The following is a 13,612-nucleotide window of genomic DNA, read 5'->3' on the forward strand; positions in this document are numbered from 1 at the left end:
GTGGCAGGTCAGCCACCAAGACATAAATAACTCTAAGTACTGGAAGGAGGTGTGGAATGCTGTAAAAAAGAACAAAGAGACATTGGTATCAAAATGCAGTGTCTGCTAGAATAAATAGGAACTATATACAGTCAATAATGAATTATAAGCCTTAGACATTGCTCTGTAGCTGAGAGGAAGGAAGCCAGGGAATGAAAGACAGTTGCTGTCCAAAAGCATTATTCAGGGGTGAAGGGAGTGGGCTCAGGTTTTCTGCAATATCTTCTAGGTTACTTGTCCTACAGTCTCCTCCAACAGCTTCTTAATGCATTTTTGTTGCTATGACAGAACACTTGAGAAGAGACTATTAACAAAATGAAGAACTTTTTAAGCCTCTTGGTTCTGGAAGCTGGCAAGTCCAAGTTTGGAAGACTACATCTAAGGAGAACCTCAGGCTGCTACATAATATGATAGAAGTCTGAAGGATAAAAGAAAAAAAGGACAAGCAAGCACAAAAATATGGAGAGATGAAGGGGTAAATTTCTGCGATAGTTGATACATTTCTATTAGAAGGGTAGTAATCTATCCCTCATGGTGATATTTTATGTGTATCCCCCAATAAAGCTTATCTGAGGATCAAAGGGAAAAGCCAGCCACTATATTAAACATAGAAGTCAGGCAATGGTAGCCTTTAATCCTATCACTCTGGAGGCAGGGATCTGTCTGGATCTCTGTGAGTTCAAGGCCATGCTGGAAACATAGCCAAGTATGGTAGCATATGCCTTAAATCCCAGCAGTAACCCTAAAGGTCTGGAGGTCTGTACAGACAGACAGTAAGTGACAAAGCTAGGCTGGAAGAGGAAATGATGTAGCTGGGTGGAGAGAGGAAATGAATTAGCAGAACAGACAGGCATATAGGCATGGGTATACAGGAAGCAGGTCTCTTTGGAAACTGAAGGTCAGTAAGGTGAGGTTGGTTTTGGCTTGTCCTATTCCTCTGATCTTTCAGAATTTACTCCAATATCTGGCTCCAGATTTTTTTTTTTTATTAATAAGACCTTTTAAGATTTGTCTTACAATCTCTGAGGGCTCCACTGAGATGACTGCCATACCTCCTATTAGGCCCACCTCCCAACATGTTCTCATTGCAGAATTAAGGTTCTAATACAAGGTCTGTCCTTGGGGTACAGCTCTTTAACTCCAGCTCCTCAGGAGGCTGATGCAGGAAGAAGGTGAGCCCAAGTCCTACCTGGCTTACAGTCCACAGCCAGCCTAGGAAGTTTATTGGGACCTCACCTAAAAACAGAAAGTAAATGTGGACACAGTTCAAGAGTAAAATTCAATCTTCAACACCAAAAGGAAAAAAAAATGCAATTCCCAAATTTTAGAGGGATGCACTCAAACCCACAGCAAACTACTAAGGGAACTTAATGGAGACAGACAATGCCTATGAAGTCCTGAGTTCTTCACCCAGTATCTCAAAGTTTCCAGACTGAGAAAAGATATTGTGCAGGTCAGGGGATAGAGTTGTCACAGCCTCTCATTCATCTGGGAAAATGTGGATTAAAAAAAAAAAAAAAAAAAAAAAAAAAAAAAAAAAAAAAAAAAAACAGCAAAGCCTACACCCTCAGTGAGTAATTTTCCAAGCTCCCTATAATTATAATGCTCATCATTATGCACATTTTGCAGCTGAGATCCCAGAAGACCTAAGAAGTTGGTTATGAGACTCTCCCAGAGTTTTGCAGAAGTATGACCATGACAAAGCTGGAAACAAAAGGCAGATTCAGAGCAAATGTAGATGTGATGGACCTTGGGCCAGTAAATCCGGTCTCCCACTCTAAATACCAAAGACCCTGTAATAGATGCTGTTGTTGGTCAGACCCTGTAGTATCTGCCCTCTGCATGTGTATTACCCAGGCAGGTTCTTCTGTAGATAAACAACATACATGTTTTTCTACCCAAACAAACACATCTTCCCAAATATTAATTTCTCTAGTATCATTAATATCACCATTACTATTTAGTCATTCTCATCAGCATATAATCATGCCACTATATCATACACACACACACACTCATCATCATCATCATACCTTATACTACTTAACTCCCTCAAACTTACAGTTATGTTCTATTTTCCTATGCCTTTACATTAAAAGAGAATAAAATTAATTGTTTAATGGACACAAATTTGGACATTATATATATATACATATATATATGTGTGTGTGTGTACAGATATATTATATTAAATTATATTATATCAAATATAATATACTCTATATGCAATGTATATGAATTAAATCTATCAAAAGCTGAATTATAGAATCTAAGTAGTGGGTGTTTGGATGTTCACTGTGCATTTATTTTCTGCTTCTTTCATGTTTAAAATTAAAAAAATAATATATTGATGGAATATCTGTAATTCCTCTGACTTTTACTTTTCATCTTTATTATTCACAAGAATTTTTCTTGTCCAGGTCCCTGGTGACTAAATGCTACAGTCAGTCCTCATATCTTGTTTTTGACTGATGGTAGAATACAACACAGTTGACCACCTCTGTGAGGCACAATTAATAACACAGTAGGAGTTAATATTTAGAATCATGTATTTGTGGGGCTGAAGTGGAGACATTGCTACATCTTGGAGAACTTGGCCATAGGAAGTTACATCTACTGTAATGACTGAAAGGACATAGATGTTTAAGAGTCTCTATTCATCATTCCCATCTGTAATTCAGTTCTAGCATTGTTTTTCCCTTGGTCATTAGCTTATTCTCACTTCATTCCTTCACACATGCATACAGAGAGAAAGAGAAAGAAATTGATTCCCCTAACATTTAAATTCAGAACCATTCCTGAGACTCTCTTTTCTATACATACTCATATTCTATGATCAATAGTTTCATAGCTTTAGATATATCTCTACAGATGATTGCTACATGCATATCTTTAATTCAGTGTTCCACATTGAATGCTGGACTCCTACCTCCAACCTTTTAAAAAATGTCTAAATTAAAACTCTCAGCCTCAACAAACTCTACTAAAATCAGTAGAGACAAGTATGAACATATGTCTAGTCTAGTCTGCTTGAGGATCACAGGATAAGGCCTCTGAATTAGTTATCTTTTCTCATTGCTCTGCCCAAACGCCTGACAAATACAACTTGATGAAGAAGTTCATCCATGTATGGAAGCTGACATGGCTCAGTTGGTAGTGGCAGGAGTTTGTAGCTAGCTCACATTTTGGTACATTGGGAACTGGAGGGTTTACACCAGAAGCAAGGCTTGGCCATTACCATAGGAGCTAGGGAGACACTCTGTCTCAAAACTTAAGGTAGAGAGAGGCTGAGGATGATACCTGACAATGGCACTGGCCCCTCCAGACACATATACCTACACATGCCTACACACACACACACACACACACACACACACACACACACACACACACACACACACACACACACACACACACACATCTGCAGGAGCTAGTACTCACAAATGCCCACTTCTAATGACCCTACAAACTGTGGCTCCTTCCACAAAGGTTGCACAACCTCCAAGGATGGGACCACATCTGAAACCAAGCGCTTAAATACATGAGTCTCTATTTGACATTTCATAATCACACCATAACAGCATCTCAATTCATATTCAGCCAGATGTAAGATACTGCAGTGAGTCTCCCTGGCCAGCTAGTCACCAGCTAACAAGCCATCTGATGACAGAAACATGAGTAGATCTGTTGAGATCAACCGAATTGTTCCATTCCAGAAGAACTACCCAAATAACTTCATCATGAGAACAATAAAAGGCAATTTTCTGAAGCCACCAAAATTTATAAGGACTTGCTACTGGTTAAAAGTTCCAGGGTACCTAAACTATCCTAAAAAATATTAATTAATACAAGACAATTATCTAATTCACTCTTTAAATACATGAATTGGGAGGCTATCCTTGACATAGACCCTACTTCCATCAATATGAGATCGTTACTGTCCTAATTTTTCTCATCTTGGGAAATCTGCATGAAAGGCTAGCTTCTCCTTGCTATCTTTAAGATTCTTAAATAAAGCTTTTTACATACTCTCTCTGGCCTGTTAAGGTATCTAAGTTGACACATTTCCTAGTCACATGGACTTCAGACAATGGATAGAGACAAATCAACATAAATATACCCTCTGTTTTTATTTTTAAATTCATGTGATAATCTGTTTGATAGAAATCTGATTAGTGGGCTTTACATGACTTGCATTCCCCTGCCTTGTATTGATTAAATCTTAAGATTGAATCAAAGTATGTTGAATTATTAAGACTTCATTTTTTTTCACTCTAGATTAGACACAAATCTGACAGCAAATTTTATTGTAATTTAGAAATTCTTACAGAAACTTTATTATGAATATATGGAAAGCTGCCCATTTTAGATTTGATCTGTTAAGAGTAGGAGAAGGATTTTACAATGCTAGGAGCCCCAAATCTTGAGCAGAGAATTAAAGATTGATTTAAAATACTGGTAATGAGTCAGAAGCTGATCAGACAACTCGAGTGAGATAAAAGGTTTTTAAGGGTCCAGTGAAGTCCTGACCACATCCACTTCCGTTTCTCTGCTCTCATTTGCTTGGCTCTCAGCTATAAGATTATGCTCATATGTAAAGAACAAGACACATGGGGTCCCCTGTTTGAAAGACCCCCAACTAGCCTCATTTACATGAATCTCTTGTGTCCCCTACCTCTGCATCTGCTTAGCTGTTAATGTATGCTGCTGCCATTGTGAATTTCTCAGCCATCTGCCCTCCTAGGTGGATATTCCTTAAGGTCAAGCCTGAGTCTTATTTACATCTGTACACCCTATACCCAGGAAGGCACTTAGCTCAACGTTGATGTTCCAAATAGGCTTGTTGATTGAATGAAATAAACAGTCTCATGTCTCATTATCAAATATAAATCTCCCCCAAGAAGCTTTTGAACTGATGGAAACTACACAAGTGTTTGTTACCGTCATCATCATCATAATCACTCACTTCATTTCAGTAGCTGTGTTTCCTGTATTTAATTTGTTTCCCCAATCTTCATTATCTTGTAAGCAGCGGGAGGCTGGGCTGAAATCCAGGCCTCCTGGCTCTGAGTCTGTTCATCTCTCCTCAGAATGCTATTGCCATTAGCCTGATGGAGACCCATGGAGGTCAACACAGCAAGAGTGGTACAGAGCCTTCTGGAGGAACACAGCAAATCTACTGCCCCCAGGAACAAGCGGAAGGAGAATTACCACGAAAGAACAAGGACCCTGTGCCATCACCATACCCATCAGTCAATAAGATTTATCTCTTTTTAATTCTCACAAGAACCCTAGGAGTCAGGTAATTACTATGCAGATGAGGGCACAATCACAGTGAATTTTCTAGGTAAGGAAATGAATAGACAGTTGACCAGTCACTAATTCTCAAGCCAACTAGGCTTCTTGGATATCCTAAAAACATTTGCACGTAGGTTTCAAAGTTGTTTTTATAACCTCCTGTCCAGACAGATTGAACAACAACAACAACAAAATGACAGACATCTAGCAACAAAGCCAACTTTACTGGAGGCTGAGTAATAGGCTAATGCTATTGGGAAAACCAGAGACATCATTACTTAAGCCTAAGTAGGCCTTTAAGACAGAAGGGAGCCTGAGTAGGTATATTTAATAAATATGTTTCTACCATTATCCAAAGTATCTGAGCTCTGAAAATGTTAAAATGCTATGTGTAACTCTGTTCCTAGACCATGCATCTTATAAACAAACATTTAGTGAACTTGGCTAATTCAGGAGGAATAAATCTCATAAAAGTTGCATGGGCATTGGAATAGTGCATTTAACTACATAGACCCCACATTGTTATCTCAGTCCATATTCCATTGCTATACCAAAATACCAGATTCTGGGACATTTATAACACAGACATACTTGGTTTCATTTGCAGTTCTGGAAACTGGGGAGTCCAAGCTTGCACAGAGTAGCCTCCTACTGCTTTAAGTCATAGCAGAAAGAGTAAGACAAGCCAGAGATGTGAAAAGAAAAAAAGAAGTAACAAGAAGGACTGGAGAGATAGCTCAGTACTGTGATGCTTACCACACAGTCCTGAGGAATTGAACTTGATACCTAACATCCTTGGAACAAAACTTGGGTGCTGTGATAAGTGATCATAATTCCAACACTGGAGAGATATAAGAGGTAAATTTCTGGGCCACACTGGCCAGTCAGTCTAACCTAATTGGCAAGCCCTATTTCCTGGTAAAAGACCCTGTCTCAAAAGACAAAGCATGGTGTGGTGGGGCATGCTTCTAAACCTAGCACTCCGGAGGCAGAGGCACGTGGGGTTTGTAAGTTCAAGGCCAGCTTGGTCTACAAAGTGAGTCCCAATACAGCCAGGACTACATAGTAAAATCCTGTCTCCTGAACAAACAAACAAAAACAAAGAAACAAGGTAAATGATACAGAGAGAGAGAGAGAGAGAGAGAGAGAGAGAGAGAGAGAGAGAGGAGAGAGAGAGAGAGAGAGAGAGAGAGAGAGAGAGAGAGAGAGAAGCAAGAGAAAGTCTAGGAAGTCAAACTTACTTGACAACAGCTCAACTGACAGCAACTAGTACAATCCCGTGAGAACAAGAACCCCTTCAATCTTCTAAGAATTGACCAGTCCCTGAAGGACAGCACTAATGACTAAATCTCCCTTAGCAGACCCGACCATCTTTTAGTACCAAAACATTGAGAAGTAAATTTCAAAATGAGTTTTAGAGAACCCAAATCATTTTCAAACTGTAACAGATGTACTCATATTAAATAATTATCTTTTATTAAAAATTAAATTTAAGCCGGGCGGTGGTGGCGCACGCCTTTAATCCCAGCACTCGGGAAGCAGAGCCAGGCGGATCTCTGTGAGTTCGAGGCCAGCCTGGCTACCAAGTGAGTCCAGGAAGGCGCAAAGCTACACAGAGAAACCTGTCTCGAAAAACAAAAAAAAAAAAAAAAAAAAAAAAAATTAAATTTAAAGTTGTGGAGGAGTGGATCTGGGGAGGAGGGAAAGTAGGAGGGGCGGGGGGAGAGGAAGGAGGGGAAACTGAGGTTGGGATGTTATATATGAGATAAGAATAAATTTTTAAAAATTACAGTTGAACCTGAAATCTAGTATTCTTTTATGCTAAAATGGCAACTATGCATTGATTTTACTTTTGTTTATTTATTTACTTACTTCTTACTATGAGGGCACTATAAGAAAACTGACTCTCATAGGACATTGACCTATGAACTAGACCTCACCATGCTGACTCCCAGATGTGCTGTATGATGATTGGTGTTAGCTATCAACTTGTTAGACTCTAGAATCACCCGAGAGATGGAGCTCTAGGCATGAATATGGGGGAGTGTTTTGATTGTGTTATTTGAGGTGGGAAGAACTTCCCACTGTGAATGGCACCATTCTCTGCCTGGAATCCTGGACTATATAAGTGGAGGAAGGGAGCTAAGTAGCAGCATACACTCTCTGGTTCTTGACTGTAGATGCAATGGGACCATCTTCTTCAGGCTCCTTCTGCCTTGACTTGTCTACCATGATATTAGCTAAAATAAATCCCTTCTCCCTTAAATTACTTTTGTCAGAGTATTTTTGCACAGCAACAGGAAAAGTAACTGAGATAAGGTATCCATGAATAACTCCAATCACTGTTTATAATCCCCTTTGGCCTCCTAATGCACACAGCCATGAGTAAAAAGTGGGGCTCCTGGAACATAAAGAAGGTGGATGAGATATGGAAAAACAATCAGCAGAATAAACCCCATTACTCTCATCATTGTCTGAGTTCATATGGACATTTGCTTTCCAGAACCTCTGTCCCTGGGACTTGATCTGACAACTATGGAAGCCACTGTATGCATAAATTTAGAGAGCCTCTAATATACATATATCTTTGCTTCTCACTACATCCTTCAATGGCTATAGTTTTATAGACCTCACCTCCTGCAGTACAAAGCCTTGCAAGTGAGGTTACTGCTATAAAAAAAAAAAAAAAAAAAAAAAAAAAAAAAAAAAAAACTTACCCTATGAAAAGAGACTTAGTGCCCCAAGTGATAGATCCATCTCTGTACCATGTGTGCCCCCAGATCAAGCAACTTCTGCTTTTAAGCCCTATCCTTAGTCCTATGCAAAAGTCACCAAAGTTTCTTCCACTTCTGATTATTTTCCAGTGGGGTCCTTCCCTGTCTCTGTGAGAGTTGGTTGGCCTTGATTGACAACTTGACTTGATATGGGGTCACCTAGGAGAAACACTGCTGGGCATGGCTGAGGACATTGCTGGTAAGGTTTAGCAGAAGAAGGGAAACCCACTCTGTGGGCAGCATGATCCAATGGGCTGGAGTTCTGGACTTAATAAAAAAGAGAAAGCAAACTGAGAAGGCATTCATCTCTCTCTGATACCTGACAGCAAACACAATGTGACCAGCCATTTCATGTTCCCACCACCGTGTACTTTCATCCATGGTGGAATGTACCCTCTTGAAATTGTAAACCAAAATAATCACTGTCTACATTGTTCTTGTCACAGGAATGAGAAAAGCAACTCATATACCACCTATACCAGCTTCAACAGCAATTAACTGTTATTCTTCAAATTTATTTTTCATCAGCTATCTTGTAGATGTCAAATATATCCTAGATAATATTGATTAGAGGAGAACAAAATGTGTTCTCATCACTATACTTGAGCTCACAATGCAATAGGAGAGAAATACACAGACATCCATTTATAACTTAGGATGGAGTGTGCCATTGCAGTCCTGTAAACAAGACCAAAGCATTCCCAAGAAAGAAGAGAGTGATGTCCCTGCCCCAGGGAATCTGAGAGAGGATAGAGGACAGACGACTCCGAACTTGTCTTGAAAGAAGAATAGGATTTCTTCAGTCAGAAGAGTCTGCTATGTTTGAATGAGTGGCAATGAGGGGCTCTACATGAACAGAGAAAGTTCCAGAAGGCTAACTAGTAATTATGTAAAGAGAGATGGGGGGCCTGCTTCTTTAGCAATGAAGGCAAAACTGCAGAGATAATCCTGCTAGTTTTCTGAGCATCCTGAAGACAATTATTTTTGATCCATCAATTCTTAAAATGTCTTTGTTGGTGACATTAGTTCATGTAGATGAAATTGGGACCACCTAACAAATAGAGTTGACAAGTACACATTTCCAAATGGGGTGATACAGGACCCCAGAGAAGCGCTTAACAGCAGCGAGACTGTGTCATCCTGTAAGGTATTTACTTCATTCATAGCATGGATCCCAGCAGAATGGGAAAAGTTCCCCCAAGCACCATTCACCCTGACTCTCCATTTCAGGGTGTTTTATAACATCATCAACCTCAATGAGGCACCTAGAAAGGATGGCTGGTGGTTTTCAGGTTGAAAATCAGTGTCTATTGCCTATTGTAGGAAGCTGACACCTCATTTTTTAAGGATGACATGCCATTACAAAGATGCATTGAAAGGTTAACATTCAAGCACACTCTTGAACATCTTAAGTGGCACACCAGTGAGAGAGGGACTCTCATTAGGTGTAATGGCTCTTCTACCTTGAAATGCAGGGAAAGGACGCACGCTCCAAGAAAACAGAACATATGTTGGGTAAATAAAAATACTCAAAGAAACCAGGACAAACAGGATCTTGTTCTGTTTCAAAATGCCAAATCCCTGCACATCTATAATAAAATGAACTGAGCCAAAATGTGAAGCCACTCGCAGGCCTGCTGGGACACTTAGGAGCCCCTTTCAAATGTGACCAGGACACCATGCAAGTAGTCCACACACAGGAGGATTCTTTTATTCTGAGACAGAGGCATTTACTTGCCATTATATTTGGTAGTGCCTGAGAAAGGCATCCACCTGCCTTGTGTGAGCTAAGGGCTTTCCCTGAGAAACCTCCCCTGAGTAAGGGGGCTTTACGATGTTCGCTTTATGGGAAGGGGACAGAGATGGCTCAGCATGGTACCCAAAGTAACACTGTTTCTATGATGATGCTGTTATAACTAGGGTCCATGAAAATAAATGGAGGATCTTTCTGCTGAAGGCCAGAGGCAGTGTTTCCTCTGATTTACTAATGTGAATCTGTGAAGTGTTGGAATCTTAACTAAGGGCCTCATTTTTTCTGACCAAGTTCAGACTGTGCCCTTTCAGTGTGCTCCAAATAACACCCTCTCCCAGGACTCTTGACCACTTTAAGCTTGCAGTCAACTTGCCTCGACAACTGTGGTCTGTGGTATTTCTGTTCTCTATTGAAAGGGAGTTACTTGATAACCTTTAAAATCCTTCTTTAAAGAAAAAAGAAATAGCCATTTATATTCCTGCTGCAATCCTCATGGTGCAGCCTGCCTCTGAGCTGCCTCTCTTGGCCCCCATGCTCCTTGGGCTTTGTTAACAGCCTCCCTTTCAGCTGAGGGTGAGGAATGGTAATTCAGCTGCTTGCAGGGGCTGCAGGAAGCAAGCCTGAAAGGTTTCCAGAAAGCCAGCAGGCACCGAGCACGTTTTCAATGCACAAGGGCAAAAGAGTCAAGAGTCATTTTCCTCAAGTGGAGTGAGTGTGTGTGTGTGTGTGTGTGTGTGTGTGTGAGAGAGAGAGAGAGAGAGAGAGAGAGAGAGACAGACAGACAGACAGACAGACAGACACAGAGACAGAGAGACACAAAGTCACACACAGAAATACACAGAGAGAGACACAGAGAGAGGTACAGAGACAGAGAGACAGAGGCAGAGAGAGAGAGAAAGAGAGAGACACTCAAGGAGATAAAGGCTGACTGGAAAAGGAACACATCCATAAGTGTTCTATTAAATAATATGAGTTCTTTCAAACAAATTCAACTTTTAGACAGCATCTTGGTTTACAAATAGATTTACAACCTCTGAAATTTGCCTAATTTCAAAGTTCCATATTGCATCCAGCATTTCTAGAATGAACTTTTTGTAAGGAAGGAATATTATAAGAACAAAAATGCATCACAAAATAGAAATTGGGACACCGCCATCCTTTTCAGGACATCAGTGTATCCAAAGTGTTGTTTTGATCCTGTGGAGTGAAGGCTCCTAGGATTGAGCATGCTATAAGGAGCCCTTCTCATCTATATGCCAGAAACAAAGAATATATCAAGACCCAGTATCCAGACTTTACAGGACCCAGGTGTACAAGGAAGAAGAGAACCAAATGTCTTAGAGTGGCCCCATGCATGGGAAAGGATAAGAATGCAGCAATACTGTAGTGGGTAGCCATTTTTTCTTTGGTCCTTTTGAGGTTACTAAGTTTGATTCCCACTGACACCACTAGATCTGACTCAAGACTGTTGGGCCATGTCCCATGTGAGCCCTCCATCCAGCCATCAATGTTTTCCATTGATCTCTTTCTCATAGTTAAGTCGGGCTGTAGTTTCTAGAAGACTGAGCTAAACCATAAAGAAAATAACACAGAAAATAAACTCTGTGAACATAAAGTCTATACATGTGAGCACAAATTTATGGTGGAGAACACTCTCTAAATCCATATGCTTCTTTTCTTTCCTAAAATAAGTTTAATCTATAGCATTCATACCTACAGCACTCCAGAACCTAATGTCTAAACTCCAAGTCCATCAAGTTAAAACCTGGGACATACCATGCACAACTGCAGAATCTCATCAAGCCTTTTAAAAGAAAAAAGTTCTGACATAGACTCCGACATGGAAAAAAACCTGAAAACATTAAGTTGAGTAAAATAAGCCATTCATAAAACACAAATTGGAAGATAAACGTGGTGGTTCATGTCTATGCTCCCAGAGCTTGTGAGGCTAAAGAGGCAAGATTGTTGTGACTTCGACTTTAGCTTGTGTTATAGAATGGAACCCTTTCAAAAAGGAATGAAGGGGGGAGGGAGAGGGAGGGAGGGAGGGAGGAAGGGAGGGAGGGAAACAGATTCAAATAGTATATGATTATGTCCACACAAGTTCCCTAACACAGTCAGGTTCATAGAGACAGAAAGAATGGTGATTCTCAGCAACATATAGAATTTCACAAAATCAATTAAAAATGTGTTTTAATTAAATTGATTTGAACTATTTCAGGAAAACACAAAAGTTAGTCATATGAATGAGATACCATTTGGTATTTCTAATATACACATTCTGTAATTTAGTTAAACATATTGATTCAAATATTTATTTCTTATATCCAAATAGATTCAAAACCTCTTCTTCTGGCTTTCTGAGAGTCTCATAATGCAATTGCTAGCTCTGCTTAACTACTATGCAATAGCATACCAGCACTTCTTAACAACACTGTAACTTAGTACTCATTGTTGAAGCTTCACTACGCCTTCCTTCACCCATCTGTCAGTGCTAACCACCAAAAGATTAAAACCATATAATAAAGATACCCAATTTGATGTTGTATATATTTTCCCACAGTTAAGGTTTTAAATACTGAAAATCTGAGTGTCTTACAACAATGGCTTTGCCTTTGTGCCTAGTGCCATTCCCTTCCCTGACCTTGACAGTTTTAGGTCCCACCCCTGGAACAAGTTACACAGTATTTTCTCTATCTTGCTGGAGGAAAATGGGATTTAAGAAACTAACTTTCAAGTTTAAATAGAAACTCACTCATCCCAATAGTGTTGGCTTTATTCAAACTAAGAATCAGGGGTTACTGTCAAGGTGAGCAAAAGGCAGAGCTGGGCACTCTGGCATGAATAGCTCTCAAGAAGATACATCGCCAGATGAATTACTGAAAGTGGCAAGATCTCAATTCCTCGGTGTTAATTAATTATCTTATCCATTTGTTCTCCTAGTCATTCAATCAATAGTATTTTCCATCACTCCCTTTGAAAACCTTACACAATAAGATATGTACTTCTTGCTCACTTTCATCTAAAAGGAGGAAAAATTTACTCACAGCTCACTGATCAAAAGTACAGTCAGCTGCCTTTTATTAAGCACCCACAAGTTAAGAAGTAGACAAATCAAACTAAATAATCACGAGTTTTGAATTTAATCCTGTCTCCTATCTAAGTAAGACCAAAAGGCTATTGTTTTTCTTCTTCACAACAACCCATTTTGTTTATGTATTCATCTGTCTTTCTAAAGCATCCACTCCGGCCATCCCTAATCATGGCTCACAAACATCAACACTCCTTTGCTAACATACAGCCATGTAAAGCTACATGTGGAGCTAAAGAAGAGAAGATTTGAGTGTCATGGATACAAAGGCTACTGAAGGGTAAAGGCACGAGGGAAAGAATGGAGATAGCAAGGTGAGAAGAGGAGCAAGGAAGAGACTTGTCAAAGGCCAATGGGAAAAGGAAAGGTAGAGACATGGGGGACCAGGAGAGAGGTGAGCTACAGAGAGGTGAAGGGAGAGAAGAGTTTGGAGCCCAAAGTGATAGTATCCAGTGTTGTCAAGTAGGATGAGAAGGAATGTGTCCTTAGAACGGCATGGAGGTCCCCTGAAAGTTTCAGAAAATCGTTTTTTATAGAATTGGAGCTATAAAAGTGAGCGTGACACAGGAATAGAATGAAATGCAATGTAACAAATAACTGTCAATCTTCTGAGGCGATTGATCAGGATACGAACTAGGCATAGAAGCAGAGCTTTTA

The sequence above is a fragment of the Peromyscus leucopus genome, chromosome 5 (genome assembly GCF_004664715.2).
Source record: "Peromyscus leucopus breed LL Stock chromosome 5, UCI_PerLeu_2.1, whole genome shotgun sequence".
Lineage (NCBI taxonomy): Eukaryota > Metazoa > Chordata > Mammalia > Rodentia > Cricetidae > Peromyscus > Peromyscus leucopus.